A 22,260-nucleotide genomic window follows, 5' to 3' on the forward strand; every position below is an offset into this window, starting at 1 on the left:
CTCTTGGCAAGGAAGCAGCAAGTGCTATGAAATAGGAAAGAACCCTAATAAAAAGTGAGGCTGAGGCAGATCCTTCTGTGAGCAGCTCCCAGGCATCAAGGAAAGCAGGAGTGAGTTAATAGTGTGCATACTGCAGAGCATGGAGGGAGCTGTCACTTTTGATGTGAGCTGGCGAGACAAGGCCTCCACATTCATCCAAATGACTTCTTTCCTCTTCAGTCGGTGTAAATGAGCCCTGGCCAGAAAGCAAGAATTCTGTTTCATGAAAAAAATGGAGATTTTGGAATTTGTTTTCATTCCATGTTGGAAGGAAACCGCGACCTTTCCAGTGTGTGTGTGTGTGTGTGTGTGTGTGTGTGTGTAGGTGAGAGAGAAACCTGCAGAAAAGCCTGTAGCACAATGGTTGGGACTCTAATCTAGGATGGGAGATGTTTTAGCTTGTGTCTATGCTCTACCTGATTCTTTCTTTGAGAAAACAGCTTCAGTGCATGCATATGTGTGTGAGAGCACACTATTGTAGGACTCGGGACATGTAAGGCCCCACATTCAAGTCCTGAGTACGTGCAGGAGTTCACCTCACTTGGTCTATGATCGTGCAGCCCACTTTAAGCCATGTGACTGTAGGTTGGGAGCGGCATGTGCACATGTTGCTGGTGTCAGGAGCCTTACCGGGAACCTGGTGTAAGTAACCTGGGGTAAAGGGTAGGGCTACTTATTTCTTTTTTTGGTGGGGGGAAGGGATTGGTGGGATCAGGGGAGCTGGTGGGTCTGCAGATGGAGTTGGTGAGTCCATTTGGGAGGTTGTCTATCTGGGGGTGGCAGGTTTGGGGGCTACAAATAGCTTGGTCAGAGTTGTGGAGAAAAGAAAAACACAGCCCTGGGACTGGGGTGAGCAGCTGGGTTTTCCCAGCCCTAGGGTTGCACCCTGACCATGAACCTCTTCACGTGAAATGATATAGATTAGGCCCACTGTTTTTTGCCTAATTTTTAGGTCAATCTAAATGTAATGTCTGCACTCCCCTACATGGTTTGACTAGAAGTTTAATTCTGGGCCTGTCGCATCTTCCCAGTGAAATGTCCATGATAACTGATCAGCTTCCTTGAACAGTTTTGAGTTCAAGAAGCATTTTCCAAAAATATACAAGCAGACAACTTTTTCACAGAAAAATTCCTGACCATTTCCACATGCAGCATGTTCCTTTATTCAGCTTTGGGGATGTTGGAGGAAAAAAGCTCCCCCAAAAGTTGTGCTAGAATCTAAATGTCTTGTGTGATCTAATTGCCAAGTTGTGCTCCAACTTGGGCAGCTTTCCCCAGGCTGGATCTGAGGAAGTCAGCAAGTAGCAATTTGGCAAAACATCTCCTCCTTGCATTTTCTTTGTAGCATCCCAGTGTAGCCAGTGCCAAACATGGAACTATTATGAGTCAGGCCTTCAAAAAAATGAGCTTGGCTTAAAGGTCATAAAATTTAAAAAATAATAAATGTGGGGGTTCCATGTAGAAGCACAAAAAATAGGACTGGAAGGGACTTCCAGAGGTCATCTGGTCCAACCCCTTGCCTGAAGCAAAGGATTATCCCTTTCCAAACCATCCTATGCAAATCTGCTGTCTAACCTATTAGCAAAATTACACAGGAAACCCTGACACAACCCCAAGACATAACACTAACCTGCCACAGGGAAAGAAGGAGGACCGTGGTCGCCAGTTATATTTGTCTTCTCCTTTTTAAGCCTGTGAGAGTCACTTTACCAAGGTTTCTATGCAACCAGAGGGCTAGAAATGTATTGGGTTTGTTTTAAATGAAAACTGAGATGCTCACACCACCATCTGACTTCAGGGGAAGGTGCTTTAAGAAAAACACCAGAATCACTGGCAACACTGTACCTGCAACTGGCTCCTCTTTTTCTCCCACTACTTCCATGCCTCCAAATTATCAACCTGGCTCCTGGACATTACCTATGGCAAAGAGGCCCCATTGTTCTGCCTTCCTGTGGGTTGACCAATTGGCAGGTAGTTATCAGTGCATTGTTAGCCTGCATCACTGTTTAGCAAACTTCTTCCACCCAGAGCAGGACCACTTCTTCAACTGTTACCCTTCTCTAAAGGAGTGCTGCCAGAAACTTTTCCTCACTAATTCCCTAACCTGGCATTACAGATGCTATTGGAAGCAACTAAGTGCAAATAGGCCTGAATCTGAACAGCAAATCCAACCCGCCCAATCCCAACATTTGTCCCAAGCCTTAGGACAATTCAGATCCTTTGAGACCCAAGCCCATCTGTACAATGGCCAAACTGGAACCCCAGTCCTGAACCTCCCTGACATATTGGGAATGTATTCCCTGCCTGGCTTGCACAACTTTGGGTCATCTCTTATTTTCAGGTTATATACCCAGAAAAATGGGAAATTTCCTGAGACTGAAGAAATACACAGCTCATCAGTCAATGTGAATAACCCCATTCCTCCACCTTTTCACCCCATGGTCTCAGGCAGGCAAGGGGTTAAGAATTTCAGTAGGAAGAATCCACCTGAGCTGCAATCACCTTCAGCCGTGTGTCCTCAGACAGTGGCTATGAAAAGGAGGGAAGAGGTAGGCATGTGGGACTTTGTTCTGTTGGGTGCAGAGGGGGAGGAAGGGACTCATGCTTTGTCCTGTCATAGGAGAAAAAGCGTTCTGTTAGCTGGAGGGTGTTGAGGAATATGGGAGCTTATGCAAGCAGAACGTTCTCTCTGCATTTAGGTGGAGGCAGTGAAGCTCTCAGATGCTGAAGCCTTGGGGTAGACTCCGCTTGTGAGAGAAAAGTGATATCGAGGGGGTTGTTCGTGATGGACCGTTATAAGAGGAGTGAGTTTGTTTAGTAACTGCTGAAAGAAGGGTTTTGCATTACTAGCCTGGAAAGAGAGTGCTGTACCTGGATTGGAAAGCAAAGGAGTGCCTTAGGATGGTGCCATGGAAGGGGAGAGCCTGTTTGTTTCACCTGTATCTCATGGGTCTATTGATCTAATTAACCTGCTTGATCCCTGAAACTGCAGATTCTTGAGGCATCTGATCAGTGTTTTTTATGCTCCAGGGGTATAGCCAACCTCAGGCCCTCAAAAATCAAGGGAGTGGCTTAAAAATTCTGTTTTCTAAAGAATGAATGCAGTTTGGATATTCACTGCTTGTCTTCTGGTTTCTGAGCCTTGAGATTATACTGGCTTCATGCTTTCAAGGGTCTCTCCATGGAGGGCTAGCAACTTGCTTTCTTCTGATCTAAATGAAAGCTGTGATCTTTCTGTAGTCTCTTGATTTCAAGAGCTAAACGTTTTAAGAAATGCACCAAAGTTGAGACCTGCAATAAGCTCCTGAGAGCTGGCAATGCTACTCAAGTAATCCAGTTGCTATGTAAATGGACAACTCCCTTTTTCTGTGGTCAGCTGTTTAATCTTTCAGCATTAACGGTTCCCTGGAAGTAACATTTCTTCCTAGAACTGTTCTTAGCTGTTCCTGCCCTGAACTCAAGAGCTGCCTCCTGCAGTAAGCTGCTGACTCAGTAGCCTTGTCTCTGTGTCTTCATCTAGTTCTGTTTCTTCTTGCTGCTTGTTTACTCCTGTCTGCAGCTCACATACAGAGTTGTTCCTCAGTCACTTGTTTCTTGGTATGAAGTCACCTTTGGCTTCACCTTCTTTCCCTGTGTCCCTGCAGTAGCCTTTTTTGTGCTCTTTTGTTAATACAAAAAACCAATATGAACAAGTGTGTAATGTTTCTGGGGGCTATCGGATCATGTGCTTCAGGATGGCAGCAGATTAACAGACAAGGTCAGAAACAAATATCTCCTCCCCACCCCCCCTGTCATTATGAGAGGACTTGGTGTGTTTATTCTTCCCCTGGAGCAGCTGACCTGTACTGGAGTAAGAGCAACCAACTAAATGAAGCATTTTTATGGTCCATGGAGACCTCTTGTACATCCTTGACAAGGTTTGGGCCAGTTCAAAGAGACCTATTCCATCTAAGCAGTATTGTAACCAGGGGGATGCTTGGAGCTTGATGCACTGAGTTGTGTTTTTATGCTGAACTAACTTCCCGCCACCACTCTGACCCACTATTGTTTAATAGCTTTTACTGGGCCTGGCCCTGCCTCCTGGGTTGGAACTAGGGAAGCTATGTATCAACAAGTGATGAGGAGGAACTGTGCCCTGTTCGTATTGTGGGGTGGTTTCCAGAGGGAGATAGAAGTGAATTGTCTCCTGAGCTGCAGGTTAATCTACGCCAGCTAGTCAGAGCTGTAAAGGAGTCATATGTTCCCACTTTTTAAATTTCCTCCCAGTACAGAAACCCTGGTGCTGGGTGTGGGGGAGGAGCAGAAAAGGAAGGAGGTAAAGGGGCTGGGACAGGGCTGAGAGCTGACATGGCTGGAGTGGATGTGTTTTCCAAGTGTTGACTAGTGCTACCAACTTGGGCAGTTCCAGGACATGCCTTGCTTAGCCGCCAGCCACAGGAAAATAAGAGGTTCAAAATGCTGTTTTCTGGTCCTGTTGGTGCTTCCTGCTATGCAATAGGCATGTGATGGCGGGGTTCTCATATGTTCAGAAGCAAAAGCTATCTTAAGTGTGATATTTCCCTTGAAAGTCTCAGAATTTTTATGCTTTGTGTCCCATGGCTGCTGCTTTTTTGCACTACTTGTTCACCTAATGATTGGACTAATCAATTGGCACCAGGAACTAGCCAGCACAGAGAGGAAACCTCAGAGTTCTCTGAAACTATACAGACTCCAGGAAGCATACAATTTATTATTGGGCTGCAAGTGTCATGAGCAAAATTCTGCAGTAGATCACATCTGTACAACCCATTGACTTGATCTTGGTGTGACTACAAAGGTAGGATTCTGGATAGACTGTGTGCTTGTGTCCACTGGAGAGCTCTGCTGCTTTGTGGGATTCAGTAGGCCTTCAGAACAATATTTTTTAGAAATGTTGACTAATTTAGATGGTCTATTGGTTGTAGTGTGTCCAGTTTGTATACGAGTTTGAGAGAGCCTGATGACCTGCAGGGCTCAATGGGAACAGAAAGGGGGTGGGGGGAACCTAGAAACAGAAGGATATTCCACACTAAAATGCTGTCTTCCCCTTTCAAGGTGGGGGAGTGACTATGCTTTCTCCTGGGACCTAGAAAAAAGAGGGACCTTCCCCATGACACTTCAGACGAGAGGGAGAGACAAAAAATAGCAAGAATAAAGAATTTAAACTGAACACAGGGCTAGACCTTCAATTGATATAAAAGGGTGCCGCTATCTCAAAACTGCCCATTTAAAATACTGGAAGATTTGGCTCAAAAAGTATAGCAGAGACGGCAAGGGCTTAAAGATAATGCACCCCTTAGCTTTATTGGGGATTACTGAAGGTGAAGAGTCAAACCATTAGAATAATTGACCTTGTGCTGTTTTGCAACTGAATACACTGAATAAGGCAAGTGTTGTTCATGAGTCACCATTAGGGATTGGAAAGAGAAGATAGGGTTGGAGTTTGTGTTGCAATGTCTATGGTGTTTGCTCATAGGTTCATATTTGTCAATAGCACCCACTGATTGTGTATAATCAGAAACATGCAATCCACATAGATAGGCAGTGACATTTATTCATAGCTAGCATCCTTTGTACAAAGCCTGGCTTTTCCAAGACCTCTTCTATGTACAGCTTATTGCAAGAAGAAAGGAGTAATTAAATAGACATATATAATAATTGCACAATTTGCTACTGCTACAACTGTTGTAAAGAGAGTTGGTTTATGCCAGGAAAGAAAAGAGGGCTTGAATGTTCAAAAGCAACTAATGATGCTTGCCTTCTGTCTCAGTTTGCAATCTTAGAGAGGATTCATTTTCCAAATACTTTGAAAATCAGATCCCTTTAAGATGCCTCAAAGTGAGTACTCAAAACCTTATGAGGTATTTTTGAACATACAAGTCAATGATTAGATTTTCATCTGAGCTGGCTTTACCGTAGCTTCTTTAGCCCAAGACGAGCGTTGCAGCCAAAGCAATAGGCAACATCTCTGGGAGATGCAATTGGGAATAATTGGCTGACAAGAGGCTGACTTCTCTTAACCACAAGATTAATTATACCAAGGCTTCCAAAGGAAGCAATAAAAACTACACCCCATGAGTCATTTATAATTGGACTGAACAGAGTAGAATTCATTGGCACTGATAATACTATATTCTCATAGGACAGAGGGAAAATGAAATAACTGCCCAGTTAGTTTTTCTTTCCAGTTCTACAAAAGTATTTTGACATACTGATGAAGAAATGTTGTGTGATTGGCAGTGCTGCTCCCAGTGTTATTGTGATTTCTCTGCTGAATTTAGCTGAACACATTAAACTACTGCCAGATAACTGTTCACCCACTAGTTGCCACCGTTACTCCTGGATACCAGCACTGTCTTTGGCTGCACATTGAAGAAATAGGGACCTATGGCAAAATTCTCTACTTTGGTAACACAGCAGGATGATGTTAACAGAAAACATGACCCTCTTTCTGTAGACACTCACCATTAAAACAAGTGTTCCAAGAGATGCCTCTGAAAATGGACAACTAAAGAAACCTGATAGTGTGGGAGTTGAAAAGCATTCACTGGTTACAGCCATCCATGTCTTTTGTCTTTCTGGTTGATCTTCTGTGGCCTGGCTCCGTGCTGCTAAGCAAATGCCTCACTTGGGGTATTTGACAAACTGACACTCTGCCACACTGAGTGTCAAACTCAGCTTGTCAAATACACGGAGTGCAGCACTGCGCGGTCTTTGGAGGGCTTCTGTGCAGCCTTCAATGATGCAATGTCCTAAATAGAGAAAGAAAGGGTGAGCTGTTGTCAACTACAGGTTAGAATCCTTCAATCCCCATCTCCCCCCGACCCTTTAATTAATGCTGTTTAACTGAAGAGAAGGGGAATCAAATAAACAGACATTGCCTTTTGCTGAAGAAAACATAACTTGTATTGATCCAAGAGCTGACAGCTGTATAGATGCAGCAGCAAGTGATGCCAAAGAATAAAGACTTGATGCCTGGATAGCTCAGAGGGCTTGAAATATTTACTGCATTGCCACAGAAAGGCCAGCCATGCACTCAGACATGGGGTTTGGACATGTTGGGAAGACTGCCTTACTAGATGGGCAAAGGGACTATTAGAAAAGCAGTAGTTTAGCTAAAAGCCTGGAGAACATACACTTGGGAGCAATTCTGCACTAGATGGACATATAGGCAAACTCAGTCCTCAAGCTCAAGTATTTAATTTTTATTGTTCTAAATTTAGTTTAACAAGTTGAGATTTTCAAATTTAGGCCCCTTAAATAAGATACCTACAATAAATTCCCATTCAGGTGGTTGCCCACTTGTCTACACTGCCAGGCTAGCAAGGTACTTCATTATGTATTTAACCTTAGGTATGTGAACTACCCCAACACTGCATCAACACTGCATGCTCTAAGTAGATTGCTGAATTGGGGTTATGGGTTTAAAGCAGGGTTTGTGGGTGAAATTCTGGCCGTATTGAACTTAGTGGGAACTTTGCCATTTGATGTCAGTGGAGCCAGAATTTCACACTTGACATTTAATTGCCGAGATGGCTGAGCACCCACATTTGGAAGTGGACACACGAACTTTGAATATAGTCCTAGAATCCCAGCTGAAATGGGCACAGCAACTCTGCTTCCTGTCAAAGCAATGGGAGGCTTGCCATTGACTCAACGCACTAGACTCAGAACTTACTGAGTCACTACGATGAAAAAGCAGCCTTTCTGCCTTTTGAAAAAAAATCTACTCTAGTAACAGTCCCAAATGTACTTACTAGCAGTCTATATTGCAGTGCAGCTAAGGCCTCTCAAAGTAATAATGAACTTCCTCAAGAATGACCAATTGGAGCTCTATCCCACTTTCAGAATTAAACCTTTTCTTTCATTTCCGGCCTGCTGTCAGATACCATCTTCTCCATCACACCACAAACAAGCAGTTCTCAATCCAACACACTCCACATATGCTAATAAAACTTGAAGCCACGATGTTGCCTTCATTCCTCTGTACACAAAACCATAGTTGTACCCTGCTAACCCTAATCCTTTTAGAAACAACTGAATGGGTGATATGTTGAAAATAAAATCTGAATATCACATCTGAGCAAGAAAATGCATTGTGGAGAGAGAGGTGTGAGTGCTCAAAGGAGACTGGCAATTGAGAATGGGTCTCCCCAGATGTGGAAGTTGAAATTGTGATGCTATGAAATTCTACAGGAAAATCTGTGTCAGCTTTTGGAGAAAACTATTTTGTGTTGTGCCACTTCAGTGTCATTCTCATGCTCTGTGGGTAAGCCCAGGCACAGCCTATTTTTACGAAAGATACTTTTAACTGCCTTCACATTCCTCTAATTTTCCTTTCACGTGATCAGAGATGCTGAGTTTCTGAGAGAGCAGCTGGACTTTTTTTTGATATCCAGTGAGAAACAAACTGGAAATGCAGGCCACAGTTATTTAAATGAAGACCTTTAAAGGAGAAGATGACAAGATAAAGCTGAGTGATGTTAGCAGCAAGTGTAATGGGTAATCTAGTTGGCTTTTTCCACCTCTAACTTCGAGGATTCTATTATACGATGCTGATTTTAGTGTCCTGCCTATTATGATTTAGAGATGCAAAAACCTTCCAAGGGGTGTGGGGGGTTTTTTTCCACATGTATAATAAAAAACAGCCCATGTTTAACATTCTTTTTTACACTAATGCTTTTCTAAGCAAATAAGATTTAACAGCCAAGAACAGCTTCAGCTGGAAGGATTACATTCACTCCGTGCAGCGTCAGCACAAAGTCTAGGTCACTCTTAAATTCCCCTTACTAACTTAGTTAAGTTAGACTTGAGTGAGACAGAGTCTTTGTGGTGCCTTTCTGCATTGGGCCAGACTCCACTAACTAGCTAAAAGGACGAGGTTCTTGGCATGCGTCTTCACCTGTATCAGACAGCTTGGATGCAGTGGCACTGATGCATCTAAAATTATTCCTGTAAACAACTCAAATTAATGCTTGCAACATGGATACATCCTGTTGGCTGTCACACCACTGGGGGTTCTCTTCCTAGGTCTGACCTATTCCCCACATCTTCTTGGTCTTTCTAACTTTGCTCACCTGAGTAATTGGGATAACAAGCTATCAAGCTCAAAGAGATATGGCTTTGCTAATATGTCCAAAGCTCCTTACAATCTGCAGAGGCTATTATTATACAATACAAGCACATTTTTTAATTAGTATATTTTAGATGCTAGACAGTGCTTGGCTGCATTCTGTCTGTTAGGGGTGAAAGAAGAATGAACTCTTCATTAAACTAATAGCAACCCCAGTCCTTACTGGTGCAAATCAATACAGCTCTATTGGCTTTAATACAGCAATGCTGGTTTGCACGAGATGAGGATGTGGTCCTGAATTTTGAGAAGGCTCTTGAAAGAAAAAAACTGACAGTGCTGCTTCTGCCACTGCAGTTTTAAATACTGTCTCCTTTTGTGGCTTTTAAAGAGGAAAAGCAGAGCTGCTTGAAATGTTGCTGTCAGCAACAGATAAAGGGAGGGTCACGCAGAAAAGATAACTGTAGCGGAGAAAGAAAGGGATGTGCCCCCCCACCCCACCTTGTGGTGATGGTATCTTGTTGGGACAGGGCTCACTATTTTCAGCGCTTCTGCTTTTGAGGGGCAGTAAACATTTTGAAGTAAAAGCTTTGTGTAACAGAGAAACGGCATTTTTGTGATCAATTTGTTAATGTCACAGAAGTCCTGAGGTGTCAGCTACGTGTAATCCCTCTCCAGATTTTTACAGGATTCCCTAATCCCTCTGCCATTAGGGATGAAATTAAAAATGAACTGTAAGCTGCACATGACCCAAAGCCTAACAAAGAGGTCTCCATGTTGGGTTGCTGCTGCTTTGAATTTTCAATGGAGATGTGAGCTTAATCTAACACTGAGCTTCCATTAGTGCTAGCTGGACACTAGAAATCCTGGATATAACTGGGTTACATCCTGAAGCCCTTATCCAGTCAAAGCTTCCCTTTGTTTCTCTCTTAATGCCTGTACACTGCTCCCAACTCTGTGTTGTTGCTGATCACTGTGTCTACCCAACTAAAAGAAAATAGTATTTGACTCACTGCACTCAGTTCCATGTACCAGGCATGTTCTAAAAATTGGACACCAAAGCCTTTCCAGTGAAGCAATGATCTTGGGCTGAATCCACATCTTCTTTGCTGTGGTACATCTGTAGATGTGGAGCAGACAGTTAGTTAATAATGTAAAGAGCAGAAAAGCCTGCATACTGTGCCCAGGGAATTAATCACTTTGGCTTTTTAACTAACAAATGGCACAGCTGCTTGCTTAGCTCATGCAGGGTAGGAAATGCTCTGCTCTTTCAATGAGGGTACTGGTGCTGATGTTGCTTTGCTTCTGAGGCTGTTAAATCTGATTTAGAAGAGAATTCCCTCAGCTGCAAAATTGAAATCACTTGATTTCTGGGAAATGCTGAGTAACAGGAACCCAGAGCTCTCCAAAAGGCACATGACAGCTTTCATTGTACACTTGCAATGAGGCACCCGCAGGCAGATGGTGCCATGCTGCAAATGAAATGATATCTCCCAGTTCTAGAAAGCATGGGAAGTCTCCATTTTGCTTGCTAAGGGCATTGTGGCGGCTTTTTAAGCTGCGGCTCATGTAGGAGACTGTGGGGGCGTCTACATGAGATGCAAAATGAGCAGTAGATTAATTCAACTGCACATTAGCGTGGCAGGCAACAACCATGCTAATATGCTAATGCACAGTACAATTAGTCTATTATGAATTAGCATCATCAAAAGAGTGTGAGCTTAGTGCCAATTACGGTGCATTAAGTTAGTACCTGTTATTTCAGGGCATGTGCAGATGAAACAGGGGCCCTAAATTGAAGTGGTGGGTTTTAAAAAATACCACTTCAGTTTAGGGCTGATTAAACCCCTGTGTCGTGCACACACCCCACTGACTTACCTGCCTCTCTGGCAGGGAGGGGAGGGTGAGCTGCCAGCGGGCACAGCAGTTCCTGGGCTGAGGGGGGGACTGGTGCTTCCCTCCGTGACAGTGGTGCCCCACCCGCAGGCACCCAGCTCCGGTGGTCCTGGGGGGCACCACAGCTGTGGAGAGAAGTACCAGGCCCCCATGCAGCTCAGGCAGGCAGGCAGGCTCTGGGGGGGAGAAAAAATAAAGTCAGGCTTGTCAGCTTTCCCAGGCTGCTGCCAGGCTGCCTGCAGGGCTTCCTGCAGAGCAGTGTAGCTCCACAGAGAACGGTGCTTTGCTCTGCAGCTGTAGGGGCAGCAAACTAAAACTTCTTCAAGGAATTTTAGTTTGCTGTGTCCCAAGTCATTTCAGGTGCTATATGCCACTGAATTTCCTGCAGCGGCTGGAATTAATGCGCAATCACCGACACCATTAAAGCGGTGCAAAAGCATTTAGCCCTCTTTAGAGTGTCGTATGCACATGCCTCTCATTTTGTCTACATACAGCCACAGGTACTAAACTTAATGTGCAGTAATTATGGCACATTAATGAACATGTAGAAGCACTCACTGTGAAGCTACAACCTGCCAGCCAGAGCTCTTGGAGGAGCACTGGCTTCAGGACCCCTGCTGATGCAGCCTCCTTGGGGAAGGGTGCTGCCAGCATGCTACAGCAATGTACGATCCGCTCCAGTAGTGGGGTAGGAGGAGGACATGGTCCTATCCTCCACCTCAACCCTCTCTGGAATATTCCATCCTGTCCATGGCAGTACTACGAAAGAGAGAAGTAGTTAGGCATGTCAGTCTGAATTCAGGCAGAAGGCAAGGTAGATTTGCAACTTATAGTTATCCTATAAGGTACAAATCCCCCCTGCCTACTTCAGTAACAAAACAGAGCATTAATTGTAGGTCACTGCCTTATTCTACAGCAGCAAAGCCAACCCTCCTTGCTCAATCCAAGCCAATTATCTGAAAGTCCCTTCTGCCCACACACTATTTTCCCCTGGTACCCTCTGCCCAGAAACCCACATTGACCTCTTTCCTTTCCTCCATCTTCTGCTCCAATAAACATCTTCATAATTGCCACTTTTTCAAGGAAACAACTAAAGCATCATCCTGCAAACAATAATCCAGCCTCTGAAGCTGTGCACATCACTGCCTTCTAACTTGGGTTCAACATCCTTTGAAAGCAAAGCAGAGTAACATCGGTATGGATAGCCTCAAAGAGCCACATGATCATATATGCCCTTCATCTTCTCTCCATCCACCCTCTTCCACTGTTTTCACCTTAACCTAGGCTGTAAGCACCAAGGAAGATGGTTGGTTCACCTTTGTACAGCACCACACATATTGTTCAGGATCCTGCCATATAATGGAGGAAAATAACACATCATTCACAAGCGTGTTGCTGTGTTCAGTAAAATAATAGGGCTCAACTCTGATAACACTTACTCTTCTTGAATAGCACCTTAGTGACTGCTCTGGGACTATTTATTGGGTATTGTACTGCTCAACAAAGTAAGGATATCAGCAGTTCATCCCTAGTGCCAGGCACAGACATTACACTTTTACTGGTATAAGTAATCAGAAACCAGTCTATACCCATAACAGAACAGAAGTTCGGTCTAAGTTTTGCCCACCCTCCACCAAAGGGTGAATGTGTTTTGTTCACTATTGCTGTAAACTATGCCACTTCCAGACAACTGCATAACTTAAATTCTGCCTCAGGCTTTTTGAATGTCTGTACTTAGCCTTTAAGTTAGATTTTTGTGACATACTGTGTATTCATGTTTTCCTGCCTCACCTTGCAGAGTTATCTACTGCAGAAGACTGTAGACTATGCGCACAGACAAGAGAGCCAATTCATAGTGTATTAACTTAACCTAAACGTTAGGAATGAACTCAGACTGAAAGTTCACCCCAAACTGAGATAGATGCAAAATCTGGACTTGGACTTGGTAGCTGTCTCTGCAGCATTACTTATGACTGAAAAGCATATGGATTCCCAGCCTTATTGGCAATGCAATTCTAAGAATGGAAAAGGAGACAGCTAGGAGAGCAAGAAACCTCTCCTCAGCTGATCAATGCATCAGCAGTCTCACTTTGACAAGGCACGAGATCAGTTAGAGCACCAAACTAGCCTGAGAAATGGAGTCAGCAGCAGTGCAGTTGACACAAGTTTGTATTTCTGAGAAAAGCAGCCTAGAACTACATGATATAACAGTCAGTACCATGCGTACCTCATGTCCCTGTGGCCAGCTCCCTCCTCCAGACTCACCTTTAAGCTTCAGCCTCCACCCTGCTTCCTCCACACTCCTGCTGGGCTCTGCTCTCTCAGCCTCCCAGAGGTACCTTTTCAGAAAAGAGAAAAGGAAAAGGGAGGTTGGGAGGAACGTCTTAGATCTAAAAATCATTTACACAGAACTCGAGAAAAAGGAACTAACTCGGGTTCGTGCGCTCTAACCTACTGCACAATCTTGCACACCCTCCTCCATCCTGCATCACCTCCCCCACTATTTCTTACTTGTAGTCAGGGCTATTCTAGGCTTAATTTAGATTGAAATCTCCCCAAGGCAAGTAACTCACAGCTCAGCTCCTTTGTTCTTAGTAAAGCACCAGGCATGGCTATAAACCTATGCAATCACTCACAATTGCTCCACTTGGAATCAGCAAAGCATGGTTCCAAGTGCAGAACTCCTGGGCAAAACTTGGCAGCATCTTTATCCACGTGAGGAAATAAAGCCAAAAACATGCAAAAACCAGTGAAGAAGTCAACCCCCTGTCCCCATGCCTGAACTATACTGCCCTTCTGTATGCTTTTCCCTTGGAAGGAGAGATTACAGCAGTCCTCTCATTAAAAGTATTCACCCAAGGCAAGCCCGAGAGCTGGGCTAAGAAACTGGCTTAACCCAAGTTGTAAACTATGGGAAGAGAGACAGAGAAAAAAAACAGAGAGGTGCTATCAGAAAGGACTTCCTGAGGGGGTGTGGGGCACCCAGTTCTGGCAGATATTTGGAAGGATATCACAGGATCTCACTCAGGAGGGATCTCTCTCTGAATGGTTTGGTCAGCATGAGTGCTGCTTTATACCTGAGTGCCTGCGCTCCTGAGCTGTGCCCATTTTAGCTGATCTCAGGCAGAGAAGGGAGGTCCATGGAAAAAGGGCACCCGCTATCCCAGGTGAGAACCCATCTCCACTCCCTTCTGCCGTCCCTTGCCACAACATAAAAGAGAGTAAAGCGAGGCCAAAGGGCCAGCAATGTACATACCCCACCTCTGCCCATGCTACCAAGGGGTCTGCAGTCATGCGGTGCTGGGTCAGACCCTGGAGGCCTGTGGGGGACTCGGAGAGCAGAGCAGAAGGAGAGCAGTGGGGCTCAACTCAGGAAAGGAGCTCGTGTTTTAAGGGGCCTCTCCTCCTTCAAGAGGAAGCTGAAAATGGGGAAGATAAGGCTGAGGTTAGATAACAGGAAATGTCTGGATGTGAATGACAACATGTCAGTGTTGTGAAACCCAGCGGCAGCAACAGCAGCTCCTGGCTTTGTCCCTCTTACTGGGTGCAAACACAAGCTGTCACTACCATAAAGCCCAAGGGAGTCCATGCAAACCCTTCAGAGGCATTTCTAGACTAAGACTACCCCATGGATTAATACAGATCTCCGTGCATTCAGGCTAATTACCCCTTAGAGAAAAGCATGCTCAATACAAAGGACCTCAGGGGCACCTCAGTGGCCTGTTGCCTTTAAAAGGAGAAATTCACTTTAACTAATGTTAATTGACTACACTGACCTGGGGTTGCTAAAAAGCCCATTTTTTTAATCAGCTGTCTGTCTGTGGCTGCCCTATGGCAAAGTTGGCAGCATGCACTCAAGATGTACAGGGTTAGAGGAGCAGTGGGGGAAAAGGTTGAAAAGGAAAAAAGCTTTGTGGGACACCAACTGCCAGATAGCCTTAGCCTTAGTTTTGAGGTCCTCCGGAGATCTCCTTTTTTGAGAGATTTTGACCCCTAACTACTTATGGACCTGAGTGAAGAAACCAGGTCCCAGCCACAGCCCAAGCAGGAAGGTCTGGTTCAGAAACATGAAATTGAATGTTATCCCCCAAAGAAGAGAGAGGTTTTCTTTCACTTGAGATTCCAGTTTGGCCTCATGCCTCTTGTGAGACCACTGCTGCATTTTCCAGGTCCTTCATGAGCCAATGTTTGTTTTAAAAAATTCACTTCCCCTGGCAAGGAAAGCAGTTCTGGGTCTGTCTGTCTGTGCACCAGCTTGTTCACCCTTCATATTTAAAGACCCCTACCAGTATCGTACCTAAGTATTCTGGAAACCAACACAGAAAAATGCAGTGGTTTGTTTAATTCTAGCCTTCTTTGCAGGGGAAAATGTTAGCAAAAATCTCCGCTTCCATTAACACTGTCACCTCTGTAAATGTTAAAAACATTGGGAGCTTTAGCGTAGCCAGCTCACTGGCTCTGAATGTCATCCTGCTGGTAGCAAGTCTAACAAGCACAGCCCCGATACCTGCTTCTAGAGAACTGTCTCCACAAAGGCTCCCAAGATATACAACACTGTAAAAGTTGGGCTCACATGAACAAAACAGGAATCTGGGGGAAGTGAAGGGATTCCTTAGTGTTAACAGCACTCTGTCCCATAACATCAGTGCTCATTTGAAAAATGTCACTGAATGGCTAGTCTGCCAACATGCTTCTCATCTGTTCCCAGGTCGGCTAACAGAGGCCTTTTGATTAATTTCCATGGAATCGGTTCCCCTTCTGATGCCCCCCAGAAGCTGCCTTTTCCTTCCTAAATTTTGCCCATCCCTTTGCCAGCCTCCCACTGCCACCTCAGCACTCAAACTAAACCACATTGTGCATTTAGCAGTGCATTTAGCAGCATGTTTGACTGCTGGGACCTAAGATAAACCGTCAACACTCATTTGCATTCTGAGCATGATTACGAGGCAGCTGCCTTTCACCTTGTTGTAACTGTGCTGTCCAGGCTCCCTGACCCTGCAGCCACTAGTGTATCTGAGTAACAAAGTCCATTTTGAACTCAACAGGACTGCTCGCAAGTCACTCACGAGCATGCCTACTTATGCACCAGGGGCTCACATCCTTAACTAAGAACGAACACTGCCCTTGTGACCAAGAGAGTGTTAAAGAATGCGGGATGCAGCTACTGTTAAGTTCCTCTTTCACTCATCTACATTTTTAAATATATATAATAAAAGAGGAATGGAAAGATTCGGGTGTTTTCTTTTAAACTGGAGATGGGAATCAGGTGTGCACGCCAGCTGTACAATTTGTTCCAAATCTTTCCTCTTTCTCTGACACGCTCTCATTCTCTCTCTCTCTCTCTCTCCAATGCAAACATTACGAAGCCTTGAAATCATTAGAAATCTCCCTAATTTCCTTGAACTTTCAGAGCAAATGTGTAAACTCATCAGAGGTGAGAGGAAGAAGAGTTTATTTTTATTCTTTGTGGGGTTGGTATGGAAGAACCAGTGCAGAAATGCAGAATTTGGTCTGTAAAAAAATGTCATTCGCTCCTTCAAAGACAGCAACCAGTACAAACTTGAACCCCTTCAAAGACTGTCTGAGCCAGGACACTGAGAGACAAGCACCCCCAAGTTCTAGTGGTGCTCACAATTCATACTCAAACTCAAATCCACCATCCACACTGCAGGGCCACCTCTAAGAAAGATAGAGCTATCTCCTCAGTCAGAAACCCTTGATCTTACTTTTCCGTTCTCTTCAAGCGAACTAAATGGCGGAGCTGTTCTGTGATCATTAGTTTCCTATGCTGCTTCTATCTCAAGCTTCAGTGTTTCTGATGAAACTGTACAGGCCTAATTCTCATCTGGCTCTCATGGTTTTTACCTACACATAACGCAAATGACTTTAGTGGAGCTAGTGCTGATTTACAGTTGAGTGAACCAGAGCAGAATTGGGCCCCCCGATAGAAAAATCATCCTAGGTTGTGGTAACAGGAAACCTAAAAGATGGAAAGATGTTCATGTTTAACATTAAGACACCAAAACCTCATGCTTACACACTACTTCACAAATTAAACTGCCATGAATAAACTGTAACATTCAGAGCAAAGTTAGAATAAGCTGTTGAAGTATGCCTTCATTAAAGGTAAGTGCTAATATCTGATGGGTACAGTTATGTAGAAGGTCAGGCTAGATAATCTAGCCTTTAACACTAAAATTATGAAATATGAACATTTTGAAACCTGGCTAAATCTACTGTTAGGCAGCTAAATTAAGGCAGCCTGCTGCACTGCACGCAGACCTGTGGCAGCTTCCATTGTCTTGGAAGGAGGCTGTGAGTACTGTGTGCTTCTGAAGAGTAGGCCCCTTATATTTCAATGCCTAAACAAGGAACCGAACTTCAGGGTTGAAAATTAAAGCCTAAATATTTTTGCTGCTTCTGGTTTCAGCTGTCAAATGTCTGGGATTTGGGGGGGAAATGTGGAAAGTGCCTCATTGTCTAAATGCAGACAAGGTTCCTTGGGTGAATTTGATATCTTTTCACCCAAGGAACCTTGTCTGCCTATGTCCTTAGACCAACACGGCTACAACCCAAACCCCTGCATCATTGTCTAAATCACATTTGAAAATGGGCATATCTTGGGCATATCTGAAAATGTTACCTCTTTATGCTTCACAATCCCTTTATATGGCAGCACAAAGTCATACTGACTTTCCCCTGCCCAAAGGAAAGACAGCAGTTATTATAAATTAAAATAATTCAGGGGCTTGACTCCTAAAGCATAAAGGGACAGGCTCGAAGCATATGTCTACAAACCTGCAGGGTAAAAACTGAAATGGTTAGTCCACACTGAGCTCCCTGTCACCAGCCATTCACTGCTAACAGTACCCAAGCTAGTTAACTGAAACCTAACAAGGTATATCTTCAGAGAACAACTTCAGTGTCAAAATACCTAAGTTATGAGACAGCCTTTGACCCTCTGAGCCTCGTTAGTTCAGACCATGAGAAATACTCAAATGTCTCCCTAGCTTGGATAGTCTTTGTACACCAGTTTACACTGTCTTGGGGGTTTCACAGTGAAGCTGATTTCACCCTCAACTTCTCAAGTGTCACCATATTGTCCCAGTGCATGCAATAGCCTTGAAATTGCACCCAGTCTTTCCCAATCATGTCGGTCATTTTGGAACATCTTTGCAGCATTTAATTCTGTTGCTTATCTTGGGGGAGGAGGGGATTAGAAATCTTTACTGAGTGTGTGTCTGAGAGATTTCCAGAGAGAGCACAAAGCTTCCCTATAAAGGTATGTAACAAAGTACTACTGAGTGAGATAGCTAGAACCTGGGATGGACTAGCAGTTAATTTCTGTAACACTGGCCAAGTCATCTTCTGTTTTAATTTTGAGATTCTGCACTTTCATGACTATGGAATAAACTATGAGAGATCAGGAAGTTTGTATAAGATTCAAGTTTGGGCCTCTCACTGAGGCTGGGCCAGGTTTGCTTTCACTTAGGGATGTTTTGCCTCATTTGACAAATGTGTGGCCCATTGTTCGCTCTCATTAAGATTAATTTTGTTGGACAAGTGTAGGTAAATGCATATTTGGTCCATTGGGTTAGTTCCATCTTCAGTGTAAATGTGTGGATTTGTAGAGTTGGGTGAAGGATCAATGTCACTCATTGCATAGAAAGCTATAAGAGATGTCAAGGAAATCAAAACTCCGCAAGTACCTAAGCAAATTGATGTATTGTCACGATAGAACCTAAAGCAAATCTTCAGTAACAGCAATGATGATAGTTGAGGGAGCTACTGCAGATCCAACACTTGCACAGCTGCTGTCCTTGTGTAAACCATGTTAACCCATGGTGGTGAGTGTGGACAGGAATTAACACTCACACGTTGCACTCCAGAACTCTCTATCAGGCTTCTTCTCCCAGGTCAAGAACCCTACTTGGTCTCTGTTTGGATTGCTTTAGTTATTATTTTCCTCTTGTCTTCCCATTCATGATGTCTCCTGCCACCCCCTACTATCACCCCTGACTCCTGAACAAGTTTTAGATTAAAAGCTCACACAAAAGCCAGATGCTACTGAGGCTTCTTCTGAGTTGACCGCCGTTGCTTTGTGTTCCAAGTGTCAGAGGACAGCAGCAGGGTCTCCAAGAGCTGGAGGAGACGCCCATCAGAAGAACATCTCTGTACCACAGCCCTTTTATGTGTTGTACAGAGACCCCTACTAGAACATTGTCAGGTACTGCACGCTCCAGGCTAAGGCTTGATTATTCTTGGCCCCAGCATGATGCACAAAGGGGAGAGAGGGTACAAGGCATTTACAACCTACTGCCTCTGTGCTCTGGACACAATTGCTATTACTGTGCACTTGAATTTCAGAACTCCCATGGGATGAGGAGAAGGAGTCAATAGAGCCATGATTAATGGTGGTTGATCAATGACCCAATTTTGCTCTAAGCACTTAAAAGCCCTAAGAAGCTGCAGAAAAATAATGGCCAAGTATTGATGTGAGTTTAAACAAACTCTGTATAATAGAGAGATTCCACAAAATTTCAGCCTCAACAGGCTGCAGTAGGACTTTGAGTGACAATGCGTTCAATCAAGGAGACACTATTTTAGGATTATTGCCTCTTCACAACTGCTCTCATTGCCAGTTGCCTCCCTGAGGACATGGAGCTGTTTTTAATATGTCTGCAAAATTCAGTGTCAGCCCCTGATTGGCTGCCACACATGCAGGGCGCTAACTTGAGGTTCTTGTTTTTCAAATTGTGTGAGCACCCTGTGTAATCTCATTTGGTTTATGACTCATTTGTGCTTCACAGGAAAGACAAACACCATGGTTGCTGCCTTGAAATGTTGTGGTAGGGCTCTCCCCACCTTCCTGCCCCATTTTGAGGCATACAGCAGCAAGCATTGGAGGCTGGTTTCCAGCAAATGGAGGATGTTGCTGCTCGTGGTCGATTATGTGTTTGTCACATTTATTTTAAACCCCTGGCTTTAAAAAAAGAAAGAGAGAAACCATGAGAGACAAGCTGTTTTGCAGATGGACAGAGTCAGATAAGAAACCCCACTAACTGTCACTGCTTCTGAATGACCTTTGAAGCTGGACGACTACAATTATTATTAACGACTGCATCAATTTGTCAGTTAGAAAAGGGAAAGTAAAATAGCAAGGGCTAGCGAGCAAGTGGCTTGGATCAACCTTGGGGCTGTTCTTTATTTTATGCAAACTAGTTCATTCAGAGCTACTTTATGCTGAGGGAAGAAATGGATCTCCTTTCTGTTTCCTCAAACTTGTCAGCCTGTGACAGCAGAGAGCAGGTCTTGGTTCATGAGTTCTGAATTTGGGTTCCTACTTTAAATGGAAGTTTTTGGAAACAAATATATGTTGCATCTTTGTGTTAAGATATGTCTTTCTATCTATCTTCTATGGCCCTAACACAATCCAATAATGGGGCTGTATTCTGCCTCTTACCAATTCCCAGGATAGGACCTGACTCCTTGAGTAGTTACACGATGTGGCAATGCAAAGTTTAAGGTACTACTACTCTACATGTGAAAGGCCAGAAGAATGTAGCCCCCAAGATGAATATAGTTAGGAGCCACAAGGCTGCATTTTATTCTCAGTAGATAATAGCAGAGTTACCTCAAATTTACCTGGGTGGATGCAATTTGGCCTCCAGGAGATGACAAAAAGCTGTGGTTTGGAATCCACTCTTCAAATGTTGCCTAAGGCACCAGAACATATTGAAATATATATTTTAATTATTCTAAAAGACAGGATGGTGTGGCCTTTTTGGCTGGTTAGGAGGGCAATCATATTGCGTATCTCATTCTAATCAGATGATGAACATACTAAAGAGACTTTTCTGTCCCTGCTAGCATTAGTAACCGCATATTAGCCACACTTCACTGCCATCAGTCCCTGGAGATGTTATCAAATTACCATTATAAGTGTGAAGCATTGCTGATGAGAACCAAGTATAGCCAGCAAAAGTTTATGACAAGGCCACCCTCCCTTCCTTCTGTGAGCATGATCTGCATAAAACAATGGCAACATGCCCACTTTGACTACTTAGGTGCATTCAGCCAAAAATCCTGTCCTAAAGCCCAGGGAATGATGCCTAGCACTTTTGGCATATTTCTGCTTGGTTCTGTGAGTGTTTTTGATGTGGATGTGACTTTTTGCATTTGCTTTCTATGAATGCTTTTGCAATAGATTTTTACTGGCACAAGTGTTTGTTTGCAGGAAGTGAATTGTAGTGCTCAGTGCACACTGGTGTACCAATGGAAACCGGACTTTAAGACTGAACTCCCAGGTAGTCATGCCAGAAATGCTTTGCATTGCCACATATGCATTGCCAGATATCATTTATTAGATAACACTGCCTGGATTTCCACTATTGCTCAGCACTGTTTAGAGGTCAAAACTCAAACAGATTTCAGATGATGAATGCACGTATGGAACATTTGACCTGTGAAGAGTAAGATAGGGCTATGTTAGCTGAGTAAGCTACTTGTGGTAAATTTGCAGTTGATTTTGATAGCTACTTTTAAAAAATATATGGATTTTGTGCTGAGAGAGAGAACTGAATTAGCATCTCTGGAGATAAAAATCCTCTACTTAACCCCAGAACAGGAACAGCAAGGCAATGTCAGCGTTACTCCACCATGACCTGAAGAAACCTCCTCTAGGCTTGAGAGGGTAGTTCTACCTTCATGGCTCATCCAGTCCTATTTGCTTCTGTTGTTTGATAGCCCTGTGCCTTTTGCTTGTATGTTGAAAATAATGGGCTCTGGCCCATTGGGACCCACATTTTGAAAAGCAACCTGTATATTTTAGGAGCCAAACTTCAGATACTGAGCAGTGCTGAGTACCCATCACTTCAGATGAATTTAGTGAAATCTCCCAAACCTCTGAAAATCAGTTTCCAGGTTTAAAGATGAACACCTAAAGCCATGGGCAGATGCAGAATGTAAACAGGGTGCAGGAGCAGCAGCCAGCATTGCAAGGGTGTCTACACCCTCCATTCTCAGCACCCCACCTCCCCCCACCCCCCGCCACATCGGGATGGTTAGACCATGTCACAGAAGCACCACTAAGGGACAAAAATCCCTGAATCGGGGGACTAATCTTCTCCTCCAACCCTCCTTTCCCCTCCATGCTCTCCTCCCCTACCTGCCACTGTCATTGTTCCCAGCTGCCCTGGGGGCAGGAGAGGCTCCAGGGCCACTTGTTCCCTGCTCCT

Source organism: Alligator sinensis, unplaced genomic scaffold, assembly GCF_000455745.1.
Source record: "Alligator sinensis unplaced genomic scaffold, ASM45574v1 scaffold809_1, whole genome shotgun sequence".
NCBI classification, from domain to species: domain Eukaryota; kingdom Metazoa; phylum Chordata; order Crocodylia; family Alligatoridae; genus Alligator; species Alligator sinensis.